Source organism: Amblyraja radiata, chromosome 3 (genome assembly GCF_010909765.2).
Source record: "Amblyraja radiata isolate CabotCenter1 chromosome 3, sAmbRad1.1.pri, whole genome shotgun sequence".
Taxonomy (NCBI): Eukaryota; Metazoa; Chordata; class Chondrichthyes; order Rajiformes; family Rajidae; genus Amblyraja; species Amblyraja radiata.
In genome coordinates, this window is record NC_045958.1 from 61,543,584 (window position 1) to 61,557,008 (window position 13,425).

Sequence of the window (13,425 nt, forward strand, 5' to 3'; positions counted from 1 at the left end):
TGTGTTGGACGCAATATAGTATTAATTTTCAAGTAGTGGGTAATTTTCAATCTGGAAAATAATATAATGTTTTATAAAGGGGAAATGTGAAGACTAATGATAAATTATTTTGAAAATAGGTGCCAAAATGCTCTTGAAAGGAAAACATTATTATAACCTGACTTTTCATTGTAGCACTTTCCCAAACCCCATACAATGTGGTATGCTTAAAATTACAAAATGTTTAATACATTTTTTCTCAAAGGGCTGGTGATGCATAGAATGAAAATAATAAAATCTGGGCCTGGAGAAGGAATGAAAAAAGTCAGAAAGGGTAAGTCCAGGGAAGCAATCTAGGCTTTCATTTGAGACAAATGAGTTGAAAAGGGATGAAGATGCCCCTTGTCTGCAGTGATTTTTTCTTTAATGCTTCAACAAAAGAAATTGAAAACAATTTATGAAAAATTATTAGCCAACTATTGTTAATTTCTAATCAAGTGAATTGATTATTGCAATTTGTATACTGAGCATTGCCATTTATCTACATACTTTTAAATTTCTCAGAGCACCTTTATGAATAAATAATACATAAAGCATTGTTCAATAATTTTTTACGGATCAAGTATTTCTTGTGAAACTGAAGTTCACAAATGAACTTGATTTTCTTTGTTCTCCATGTCTCTTACTAATTGTTCCAATAAAGTAGGCAACGTTTTTTTTCTTTTTTATGTGTACTGCAGAGGAGAAGATCCTGAATAGTCTCTCAACGTATATAAGTTAGTTCTGCAAATTTAGTCTTTGTCATTTAACTACATTAAAGTCCAGAATTATACTAGTGTCTAGGTTAGTTAGGTAGCATTTTTACTATTTCTCATCAGCCTTCTGTTCAATTGTTGGTGCCCCTTCACAAACCCAATGGGTTGACCTTAATTATGAACTCTAGTTATGAAAAGTGTTTAAAGACCAAGGATTGTAAAACACATCAAAACAAAATGTTAGAAAAAATCAACAGGATATATAGCATCTTTGAAGAGTAAGTTTTGATATATTGTAATTCTTAGTTTGATTTCTCAAAACCAAGTTGTCTTTCATTTGATTTTATTCAGACAATTTTTTCATCAAAATGTTACTCCTTATGACATAAAACGGGAAACGATTAAAGGTCATTAAACTTGGGTTCGGGAGGTTGGAAAGTATGCTGGCAATGATTTTAAATTGGAAGAATTGATAGAAGCATCATTGAAGATGGAAGGTGGCCAAGATGTTCAGATATAAATTAAAACCCCTTATGTCAGAATCGCCGTCCTTTGGATAAAGACTGAAGACATTTTTTAAAATGTAAACATCATTAACCCTGTATCTGGAAGCTCGCAGCTGTTGTTGATGCTGATTAATTGGCTGTCCTTTGGCAGTGAGGATAACTTGCTTTCTTGACACTAAATGAGTAAAGATCCCTGTCCAAGGTATTTCTGGGGTTGCACTCTAGCTATAAACATGCATGCACATATGCACAAAAATATCCACATCCAATCCTTGCCCACTTTCAACATCTCGCTCCTATCTTCATCTCGATACATCTTCTCATCTCCCTCTGTCCCCTTTTCCCAATTCCAACCCCCCCCCCCCCCTCCCATCTCCCTTGCTCTCCTCCAACCTCCCACTCTTTCAACAATGCTCCAGCTGCTTGCCCTTTCCCAGAGCCGGTTCCTAGTCGAAGGTTTCTCGCATATTTCCCAGCTGCAAACTCCAATTGCCTGCTTAATATTGATTAGGTGAACTGTAAGTGGATGATGGACCTCCAATACAGGTATTGATGGCAGGTGGAGGCAGATTCATGCAACGTCACTCACCCTGCTGCAGCAGCCCAGCAACATCTTATCCTACTACATGATCAGTTATAGATCCGGACTGACTGGTAAATCTATTGTACTGTATATTTCTAGTATGCACTGTTTATTTCGACTCTCTCATGTGCAATTTACCTGTTTATAATGATAACTTATTTCTACACTAAAATATGCCAACACGTAATTAAAACAAAGACTTAAAGTTGATCCCTTACTGTAGTCATTCATAGATGGCAGAAAATTACTGACTCAACTTTAATCTAGAAGTAGTTTAATTTGTTGCTGAATATAGTTTCAAGAAACCACTGGGCCCTTTGCTGATTAGTAAGTTTGCAGATGACATTAAAGTAAGTGGTATTACAGACAGTGAAGATGGTTAATAAAAATTATAGCAAGATCTTGATCAACTGGGCAAGTGGGCAGAGGAATGGCCGATGGAATTTAATGTAGTTAATTGAGTGGCGTTGCATTTTGTGAAATTGAACCAGGGTAGGACCTTCACAGTGAATGGTAGGGGCCCAGAGGAATTTATTAAAGACAAAGGGATCTAAGAGTACAGGTACATACTTCCATGAAATTGGCAGATTGACAGGTGGATAGGGTGATAAAGAAGGCTTTGGATATGTTGGCCTTCATCGGTCAAGGAATTGAGTACAGAAGTTGGGGCGTTATATTACAGTTGTACGAGATGTTGGTGAATCCCTATTTGTGGTATTGTGTTCAGGTTTGGTCAACCTGCTATAGGAAAGATGCCATTAAGTTGGAAAGAGTGCAGAGAAGATTTACAAGTGTATTGCCAGAACTTGAGGGCTTGAGATACAGGGAAAGGATGTGCAGGCTAGGACTTTATTCCTTGGAGCACAAGAAGTTGATGGGTGATCTTATAGAGGTGTATAAAATCACGAGTGGAATAGATAGGGTAAATGAGTCTTTAATCCTGGATATGGAAATCAAGAACCAGGGGCTCTAAGGTGAGAGGGCAAATTTTAATAGGAACCTGAGGAGTGACTTTTTCACTTGGAGGGTGGAGGGTATATGAGCGAGCTGCCACAGGAGCTGGTTCAGGCAGATTATTTAACAGCATTTAAAAGACACTTGGACAGCTTGATGGATGGGAAAGGTTTGGAGGGATATGGTCCAAACACAAGCAAATGGGACTAGCTTAGATTGGCCATCTTGGTCGGATTTGAGTATGATTTTTAAATTCCATCTTTGGGTGATCTAATTTGTTGCATCACTTTAATGTAATATATAATATGTCACTTTATTTTTTATTCCAAATAAAATCAATAAATTGCACTTTGCAGCCCTCTCCCAGAAAAATAAACTACCATGAAAGCTGCTGTATAATTATAAAAATCCCAATTATTACACTAATGTCCTTTTGGGAAGGGAACCTGTTACTCTCTGTCACATGATTTGAGTCAGATTTTATGTGTTTGCTTTACAGTACTGTGAGGACGAGGTAATAAATATGCTGCTGGTATGTGAATACCAAAAGAATCCTCAATAATTCTTCGAGCTCCTGCTTCTGACAATGAAATAAATTATTTCCTTTTAATCTTTTCAGCTGTGTTAAGGTATCAAGATGTATTGAATCAAGGACAATTTTTTTTAAAGAATGAAAGGTGTAGGGGGTAACAATAGCATATGTTCTGACATGTCTTGAATAGTACAGGGTGCAATGTGTTTTTTCATCAACCAGTGTTAAAAGTTCCAAGAGTGTTTATCTGTCATATGCACCGGAAATGAGGCAAAACAATGGAATTCTTGTTACAGCTTTTGTTACAGCAAACCAGATGATTGTGTAAATCCAAAAGTACAGTACCCTCCATAATGTTTGGGGCAAAGTCCCATCATTTATTTGTTTGCCTCTACTCCACAATTTGAGATTTGTAATGGAATAAAATCACGTGTGGTTCAAGTGCACTTTGTCAGATTTTAATAAAAGCCTTTTTATACATTTTGGTTTCACCATATAGAAATTACAACAGTGTTTATACATAGTCCTCCCATTTCAGGGTACTATAATGTTTGGGACACAGCAATATCATGTAAATGAAAGTAGTCATGTTTAGTATTTTGGTGCATATCCTTTGCATGCAATGACTGCTTGAAGTCTACGATTCATGGACATCGCCAGTTGCTGGGTGTCTGGTGATGCTCTGCCAGGCCTACATTGCAGCCATCTTTAGCTTATGCTTGTTTTGGGGGCTAGTCCCCGTCAGTTTTCTCTTCAGCATATAGTAGGCATACTCAATTGGGTTCAGATTGGGTGATTGACTTGGCCACACAAGAATTGACAATTTTTTTGCTTGGAATAACTACTTTGTTGCTTTAGCAGTATGTTTGGGATCATTGTCTTGCTGTACAATGATCTGCCGGCCAATGAGTTTTGAGGCATTTAGAAACATAGAAAATAGTTGCAGGAGGAGGCCCTTCGAGCCACCACTGCCATTCAATTCAATTCAATTCAACTTTATTGTCATTGCACAGATACAAGTATGGGTACAATGAAATGCAGTTTAGCGTCAGTCCGTAGTAATAGTGCAATATAGAAATAAAAAATACAGAATAAGCAAACAATGTGGACGGAGAGACTGGAGAAATCTATTGGCGGGACTCCGAGTTCAGCAATGTGATAGTGTTGTTGTAGAAGCTGTTCCTCATCCTACTAGTACGAGACCTGAGGCTCCTGTACCGCCTCCCTGATGGGAGGAGGGCAAACAGTCCATGGTTAGGGTGGGAGGGGTCTTTGATGATCTTCCCGGCCCGTCTCAGACACCGTTTTCGGTGGAGGGCATCCATGGCAGGGAGCGGGGCACCGATGATGTACTGAGCGGTTTTCACCACCCGTTGTAGTGCCTTCCTGTGATCATTCATTGTGATCATGGCTGATCGTCCCCAATTAATAACCCGTGACTGCCTTTCCCCCCATATCCCTTAATTCCACTAGCTCCTAGAGCTCTATCTAACTCTCTCTTAAAACCATCCAGTGATTTGGCCTCCACTGCCCTCTGGCAGGGAATTCCACAAATTCACAACTCTGGGTGAAAAAGTTTTTTCTCACCTCAGTCTTAAATGGCCTCGCCTTTATTCTAAGACTGGCCCCTGGTTCTGGACTCGCCCAACATTGGAAACATTTTTCCCAAGTTCAAACATTTTTGTTTGAACTTGAGCAGATGGGATGTGTCTATGCATTCATTATGCTACTACCATCCGCAGTTGTATCATCAATGAAGATAAGTGAGCCAGTTCCTTCAGCAGCCATAACACCCAGGCCATAACACCCCCACCACCGTGTTTCACAGATGAGGTGGTATGCTTTGGGTCTTGGGCAGTTCCTTTACTCCTCCATACTTAGCTCTTGCCATCACTCTGATATAAGTTAATCTTCGTCTCATCTGTCCACAAGACCTTTTTCCAGAACTGTGGTTGCTCTTTTAAGTACTTCTTGGCAAACTAACCTGGCCATCCTATTTTTGCGGCTAACCAGTGGTTTGCATCTTGCAGTATAGCCTCTGTATTTCTGTTCATGAAGTCTTCTGTGGACAGTGGTCATTGACAAATCCCCACCTGACTCCTGAAGAGTGTTTCTGATCTGTCAGACAGGTGTTTGGGTTTTCTTTCTTTATTGTAGAAATAATTCTTCTGTCATCAGCTGTGGAGGTCTTCCTTGGCCTGCCAGTCCCTTTGCGATTAGTAAGCTCACCAGTGCTCTCTTTCTCCTTAAGATGTTCCAAACAGTTGATTTTAGTAAGCCTAAGGTTTGGCTGATGTCTCTAACAGTTTTATTCTTATTTCTCAGTCTCATAATGGCTTCTTTGACTTTCATTGGCACAACTTTGGTCCTCATGTTGATAAACAGCAATAAAAGTTTCCAAAGGTGGAGGAAAGACTAGGTGCTGAGAGCTCTCTTATACCTGCATTAAGGAGGCATTTAAACACACTTGAACAATTACAAAAACCCGTGAAGCCATGTGTCCCAAACATTATGGTGCCATGAACTGGGGGGACTATGTATAAACACAGCTGTAATTTCTACATGGTGAAACCAAAATCTATAAAAATGGCCTGACAATGTGCACTTTAACCACATGTGATTTTTTTTTTTCTATTACAAATCTCAAATTGTGGAGTACAGAGGCAAATAATTAAATGATGGGTCTTTGTCCCAAACATTATGGAGGGCACTATGTAGAGCAGCCATTGTTGTACAAAGTTGTAATGGTTAGGTGCTGAGGCAGGGTTGTACATGATGGTTTGAGAACCTGATGGTTGATAGGAAGAAGCTGTTCTTCAATTTGGAGGTCATGATTCCCAGGCTACTGTACTGTCGTGATGGTGGCAGCAAGAAGAGAGTGTGACCAGGGTAGTGTGGGTCTTTCATGATATTAATTGTCTTGAAACAGCGCTTCATGTAGAATGCTGTGAAGAATCAGTACCCGTGATGGACCTGGCAATGTCCACCACCTTCTGCAGCACCTTGAGGTTCGCATTACCAAACTAGGCTGTAATGCAAACAGTCAGTATGCTTTAAACCCTACATTTACAGAAGTTGGCAACATGTCAAATCTCCTCACACTTCTGAGGAGTATGTTTTGCCCAGAAGTTCATCAAAGATGTATACACCCAGGGACATTAAACTATTAGCTTACTACATTGTCATCCCACCAGTGTAGAATGATGCATTTTCCCTTTCCTTTCCTATCCTGAGGTCAATAATTAGCTCATTGATTTTGCTAATGTTGAGAGCAAGATTCTTGTTCTAGCACTACTCAATGGGATTATGGATCTCCCTCCATTAGTCCAACATTGTTACCTAACATTCAACCAGTGAAAGTGGGTATTGTTGCCAAATGTAAAAATGCCATTGGAGCTGTGTCAGGCTGCAGTCATGGGTAAAAAGAGAGCAGAGCAGGGGACTGCACACACAGCCCTTCTTCTTTCGTGTGGCGTGCACAGCCTAAAGTTGTAGGACAACTTGTTCTATTTGATCTGTGTGTGCACGTCAAGTTGATTGCATTAGTCAAAACAGGGCGGACCACGTGAAGGTTGCAATCTTCCACCCCACACACAGCCCTAAGGAGCCCTTGTGCTCATGGTCAATGAGGAGGAGGTGTGTAGGAAGGAACAGCAGATGCTGGTTTAAACCAAAAATAGGTACAAAAATCTGGAGTAACTCAGCGGGACAGGCATCTCTGCAGAGAAGGAATGGGTGACGTTTGGGGTTGAGACCCTAGGGAGGAGGAGGTGTTGGTAATCTGTACTGATTGAAGTCTGTCAAGGAAACAATTGTATGCAGAAGAGCAGAGACCCAATTCCCTGATTTGGATGATGAGTTTGGAAAGGATGATGGTGTTTAATGTTGAACTGTAATCAATGAACAGCAACCTTATGCGTGTATTCCTGTTGTCAATGTGAGCCAGTGCAGAGTGGGGAATCAGCAAATTGGAATGAGTCCGGGTCATTATTGAGATGATTTGTGTCAGAACCAAACTCTCGAAGAACTGCATGCCAATGACGGCAAGATATGTCATTTTGATTTTCTTGGGCATTGCTATTGTAGATGTCCTTTTAAAGCAGCTGGAGATAACAGACTATAATAGTGAGAAGTTGAAGATGTCAGTGAAACATCCAGCAATTTAGTCTGCACAGGTTTTGACAGGGCAGTCAGGTACACGCTCTGGGCGGGGCATTATTCAAGTGTTTGCCCTCATGAAGGATATTCTGACATTGGCATAGGAGACTGAGATTGCAGGGTTTCAGGGCTGTGGAAGCCTATAAAGGTACATCATTGTTCTCCCTTTCGAAGTGAGCATTATTCATCCGAGAGTAATGCATTGCTATTACGAGCTACTTGGTTTCACCTTGTTGAAAGTAATGGCATGCAGGCCCTGCCACATTTTCTGAGCATCCATTTGAGCATCTAGTTAAGCCCAAAAATGTCTTATTGCAATCGCGAGAGGCTTCTAGAGATCATGCCTGGACTCCTTGTATGACCCTGGGCCGCCTGAATTGAATGCTGCGGATCTAGAGATTGCAGATCTTCTGGTTCATCTGAGACATCTGGTTAGGGAATACCAGTATACTCTTGATAGGACCAGACACAAAAGGTGGAGTAACTCAGTGAGTCAGGTAGCATCTCTGGAGAAAAGGAATAGGTAATGTTTCATGTCGAGACCCCTTCTTCGGTCTTGATGGTCTTTTACATTTCCTTATCCAAATGTTAACAACCATGGAATAATTGTTCATGTCTGTTGTTGAGTTCTTGAACATCACCTAGACTACTGATTCCAAGCAATTACTGGTCGAGGAGGTATACCGATAATGGCCCCCTCCTTTTCCTATGCCCCATCTAGACTCACGCCTATTTCTCCCTTCCCCCTACATTTCTTCCTCTGGCTTCACAATTCAGAACTCAATGTAAACCATAACTGCATGCCATATCTTTAATACTAACATGATGAGATTTTGTAGACCAAAGCTCAAATTTCTGCAAGAATTCAGCAATCACAGCGTTGACACTTTGTGTTAAATAATTCAAGCAAAACGTGTCGGGTAAAAAATGTTACATAGATTTCTTCAGCTGCTATCAGTTGGCGGAAACCTGTAACTAGTGGAGCATGGAGAATCATAGTAAAATTGTAGCTCAACAGCACCACATGTCGTTGGAATAACTGATGTCAGCCACGGCAGCACCATTGACTCTTCAACAGACCCACCTGAGACCCAAGCAAAAGAAAATGAAGGATCTGAATGGGAGACATAGTGCTGTAATATACAAGCCTATGAGAAGGCAGGGAAATAGGATAAGACTTGATTGCTGCCTGGTTGACCTGGGCCTTTTTTCTGCTTTTATCTTATAACTTTCTATGAATCTCCGGCTAACATGGAAGTTGGTCTCAATATTGGAAATCCGGCTTGCAGGATCAATGCATTCTTAAGTTATCAATGGAAACGAGGACAGGATATTTATATTTTAAATAACATTGCAAAACTATAGTTGCAATGTTCTAGAACATATGTTAGTGTTAAATGTTTCTGGGATGTGCAGGTTCATTCTCCTCCATTGGTTGTCAGTCTTAACAATTGAAACACTCACATTTATTTTAACCATTACCCCGAAAAAGCCGTCATGTTAATGCAAGGAAATTATTTTTTCATTCTTTGTTCTCTATTCTTTTGTTCTTTCAGTAATTTGTTTAGTTTTGTTTAATTCACATTTCCATTAGCTTTCCTTCCTCTCAGATATGTTAGCTAGAAGATTAGTTGACCACTCTGGTTTACCTCAAGTGCAAGTGGCCAGTAGGGTTATCAGAGGAGAGTTGATGAGAATGTGAGCGAACAGATTACAGGGGAATGAATGGGATTAGTGGTTTCACTTTGAGAGCGGGCATGAACTTGATGGGTAAAAAGGCTTGTTATGGTGAAAGAAAATATGAAAACTATAGGATGCCATTCAGTGTGGCTTTTTAGAGTAGTTTGTGAAGTTTGGGGCTTTACACCTTAGGAAGGATATATTGTTTTTGGAATGAGCACAAACAATAGTCTGTTACATGGTACCGAACACAAAGGATTCAATTATAAAAAGACATAATATGGAACTTGGTGTGTGATGTGACCAAAGTTTTTAGTAATTTTGGATGAACAGATTAAAAAGAAATATTTAAGAAAGAACGGCAGTTGCTGGAAAAATCAAAGGTAGAAGAAAAATGATGGAGAAACAGCGGGTGAGGCAGCATCTATGGAGAGAAGGAAAAGGCGACGTTTCGGGAAAAGGAAGAGGCGGAGACAGTAGGCTTTGTGGGAGAGCTGGGAAGGTGGAGAGGAGAGGAAGGAGGGAGAAAGCACAGGCTATCGAAAGTTAGAGAAGTCAATGTTCATACCGCTGGGGTGTAAACTACCTAAGCGAAATATGAGGTGCTATTCCTCCAATTTACGCTGGGCCTCAATCTGGCAATGGAGGAGCCACAGGACAGAGAGGTCAGATTGGGAATGGTCTGATTGGGAATTTGTCTAAAAAGAAATATTTTGTCAGTTTGAGAAAGCTTAGAGTAGGGAAAATTGTTTAAAATAAAAAGAGCCAGATGGAGTGGTTAGGATCACCTTATATATGCAAAAGATGTTGGAGGTTTGGAACTTTCCATCAGCTGACACTATATTCATCTCAATCTGTGGCAGATAATTTAAATAATGGAGTCAGATCACAGATCAGTCATGATCTCAGAGTTTTTCAGCAGCCCCATGCCTCTGAAACAGGCTCCTTGGCTCAAATCATCAATGGTAACCAAGGTGCCTGTCTGAGCTAGACCCATTTGCCTGTGTTTAGCCCAGATCCCTCTAAACTCCCGTACCTGTCCAAATGTCCTTTAAATTGTACCCAGCTCTGTTACTTTCCCTAGCAGCTTGTTCCATAAACCCACTGTGTGGAAAATCTTGTCCTTTGGTCCCCTTATAATACTTCCCCTCTTACCTTGAACCTATGAATTCTAGTTCTAAACTACACTAACCTGTTGGCAGTCAACTCTATCTATGCCCCCCATGACTTCATAAACTGCAATAAGAGCACTGCTCAGCCTTCTTTCTTCCAGGGAAAGCAAACCCACTCTACCCAGTCCCTTCTCAAGCCCTCCAGTTCCACCAACATCCTTGTGAATTTTTCCTGTACCCTCTCTAGGTTAATTGATTAATCCTATTCTTCAAAGATAGACACAAAAAGCTGGAGCAACTCAGTGGGACAGGCAACATCTCTGGGAAACGAGAGATATAGACGATGATGTTGAGAGATAAAGAACAACGAATAAAAGATATGCAAAAAAGTAAGGATGATAAAGGAAACAGGCCATTGTTAGCTGTTTGTCGGGTGACACGGGAAGCTAGTTCTACTTGGGTGGGGGAGGGATAGAAAGCGAGAGAGAATGCTGGGGCTACCTGAAGTGAGAGAAATCAATATTCATACAACTGGGCTGTAAGCTGCCCAAGCGAAATATGAGATACTGTTCCTCCAATTTGTGTTTAGCCTCACTCTGACAATGGAGGAGACCTAGGACAGAAAGGTCTGTGTAGGAATGGAAAGGAGAATTAAAGTGTCCGGCAACCGGGAGATCAGCTTGGTTCAGGTGGGCTGAGCGAAGGTGTTCCGCGAAACGATCGCCCAGTCTACGTTTGGTCTCACCTATGTATAAGAGTCCACATCTTGAACAATGGATACAGTAGATGAGGTTAGAGGAGGCGCAAGTGAACCTCTGTCTAACCTGAAAGGACTGTCATATTCTTCCTCTAGCATTGTAACCATAACTTCACACAATGCTCCCATATGCTGTCTCACTAATGCCTTATACAGCTGTAACATGGTGCCCTATGTTTTATACTCAATGCCCAGACTAATGAAGGCAAGTATGTTATATGTCACCTTCACCACAATGTCTAACTCACCACTTTCAGAGTGTTATATACTTGTACCCTAAAGCTTTTGTACAACACCCCTCTATAGTGCATATGTCCTGCCCTGATTTAACTTCTAAAAATGTATCATTTTGCAATTATCTGTGTTAAATTGCACCTGCCATTCCCTTGCCCACTTTCTAAGTTGATTTTGATCCTGATTTAACCTTGGACAACCTTCTGCACTGTCTACTATACCAGCAAAGTTGATGTCATCCACAAACCTAGTGAACATGTCACCCACAAACCTAGTGAACATGTCACAGATATTCTCATTCTAAATTGTTAATATATATGACAAACAACACCTCCCTGGTCTCATCCTTGTTGCACAACACTAGTCACAGGCTTCTAATCTGAAAAAACAAACCTCTACTACCACCTTCTGACTCCTATCACCAACCAATTGTGTATCCATTTAGCTTAATCACCCTGGACCTGATGTGATCTAACCTTCCAAAACAGTCCACCATGTAAGTCAAACGTCTTAGTAAATCCATGTACACAACATCTACCACCTTGCCCCTCATCAATCCTCATGGCCGCCACTTCAAAGAAACTCAAACAAATGTGTAATATATATGATTTACTGTACATAACGCCGTGTTGATGATTCCTAATCAGTCTTCGACTTTCCAAATGCAGAAAGATCCAGTCTCTCAGAATCCTCTTCAGTAACTTTCTCATCACTGATGATAAAGCTAAAAGAAGATATGAGGTTGCTTTGGCAAGTAAGGTGAAAGTAAATCCAAAGGGTTTCTACAGCTATATTAATAGCAAAAGGATAACGAGGGATAAAATTGGTCCATTGGAGAAACAGAGTGGGCAGCTATCTGCAGAGCCAAAAGAGATGGGGGGAGATATTGAACAATTTCTTTTCTTCGGTATTCACCAAGGAGAAAGATATTGAATTATGTGAGGTAAGGGAAACGAGTAGAGTAGTTATGGATACTATGAGTTTCAAAGTAAAAGAAGTACTGACACTTTTGAAAAATATAAAAGTGGATAAGTCTCCAGGTCCTGACAGGATATTCCCTAGGACATTGAGGGAAGTTAGTGTAGAAATAGCCAGGGCTATGACAGAAATATTTCAAATGTCATTAGAAACGGGAATAGTCCCCGAGGATTGGCGTACTGCGCATGTTGTTCCATTGTTTAAAAAGGGTTCTAAGAGTAAACCTAGCAATTATAGACCTGTTAGTTTGACTTCAGTGGTGGGCAAATTAATGGAAAAGATACTTAGAGATAATGTATATAAGCATCTGGATAAACAGGGTCTGATTAGGGACAGTCAACATGGATTTGTGCCTGGAAGGTCATGTTTGACTAATCTTCTTGAATTTTTTGAAGAGGTTACTAGGGAAATTGACGAGGGTAAAGCAGTGGATGTTGTCTATATGGACTTTAGTAAGGCCTTTGACAAGGTTCCTCATGGAAGGTTGGTTAAGAAGGTTAAACTGTTGGGTATAAATGCAGGAATAGCAAGATGGATTCAGCAGTGGCTGAATGGGAGAAGCCAGAGGGTAATGGTGGATGGCTGTTTGTCGGGTTGGAGGCAGGTGACTAGTGGGGTGCCTCAGGGATCTGTGTTGGGTCCTTTGTTGTTTGTCATGTACATCAATGATCTGGATGAAGGGGTGGTAAATTGGATTAGTAAGTATGCAGATGATACCAAGATAGGGGATGTTGTGGATAATGAAGAGGATTTCCAAAGTCTACAGAGTGATTTAGGCCATTTGGAAAAATGGGCTGAAAGATGGCAGATGGAGTTTAATGCTGATAAATGTGAGGTGTTACACCTTGGCAGGACAAATCAAAATAGGACGTACATGATAAATGGTAGGGAATTGAAGAATGCAGTTGAACAGAGGGATCTGGGAATACCCGTGCATAGTTCCTTGAAGGTGGAATCTCATATAGATAGGGTGGTAAAGAAAGCTTTTGGTATGCTAGCCTTTATAAATCAGAGCATTGAGTATAGAAGCTGGGATGTAATGTTAAAATTGTACAAGGCATTGGTGAGACCAAATCTGGAGTATGGTGTACAATTTTGGTCGCCCAATTATAGGAAGGATGTCAACAAAATAGAGAGAGTACAGAGGAGATTTACTAGAATGTTGCCTGGGTTTCAACAACTAAGTTACAGAGATAG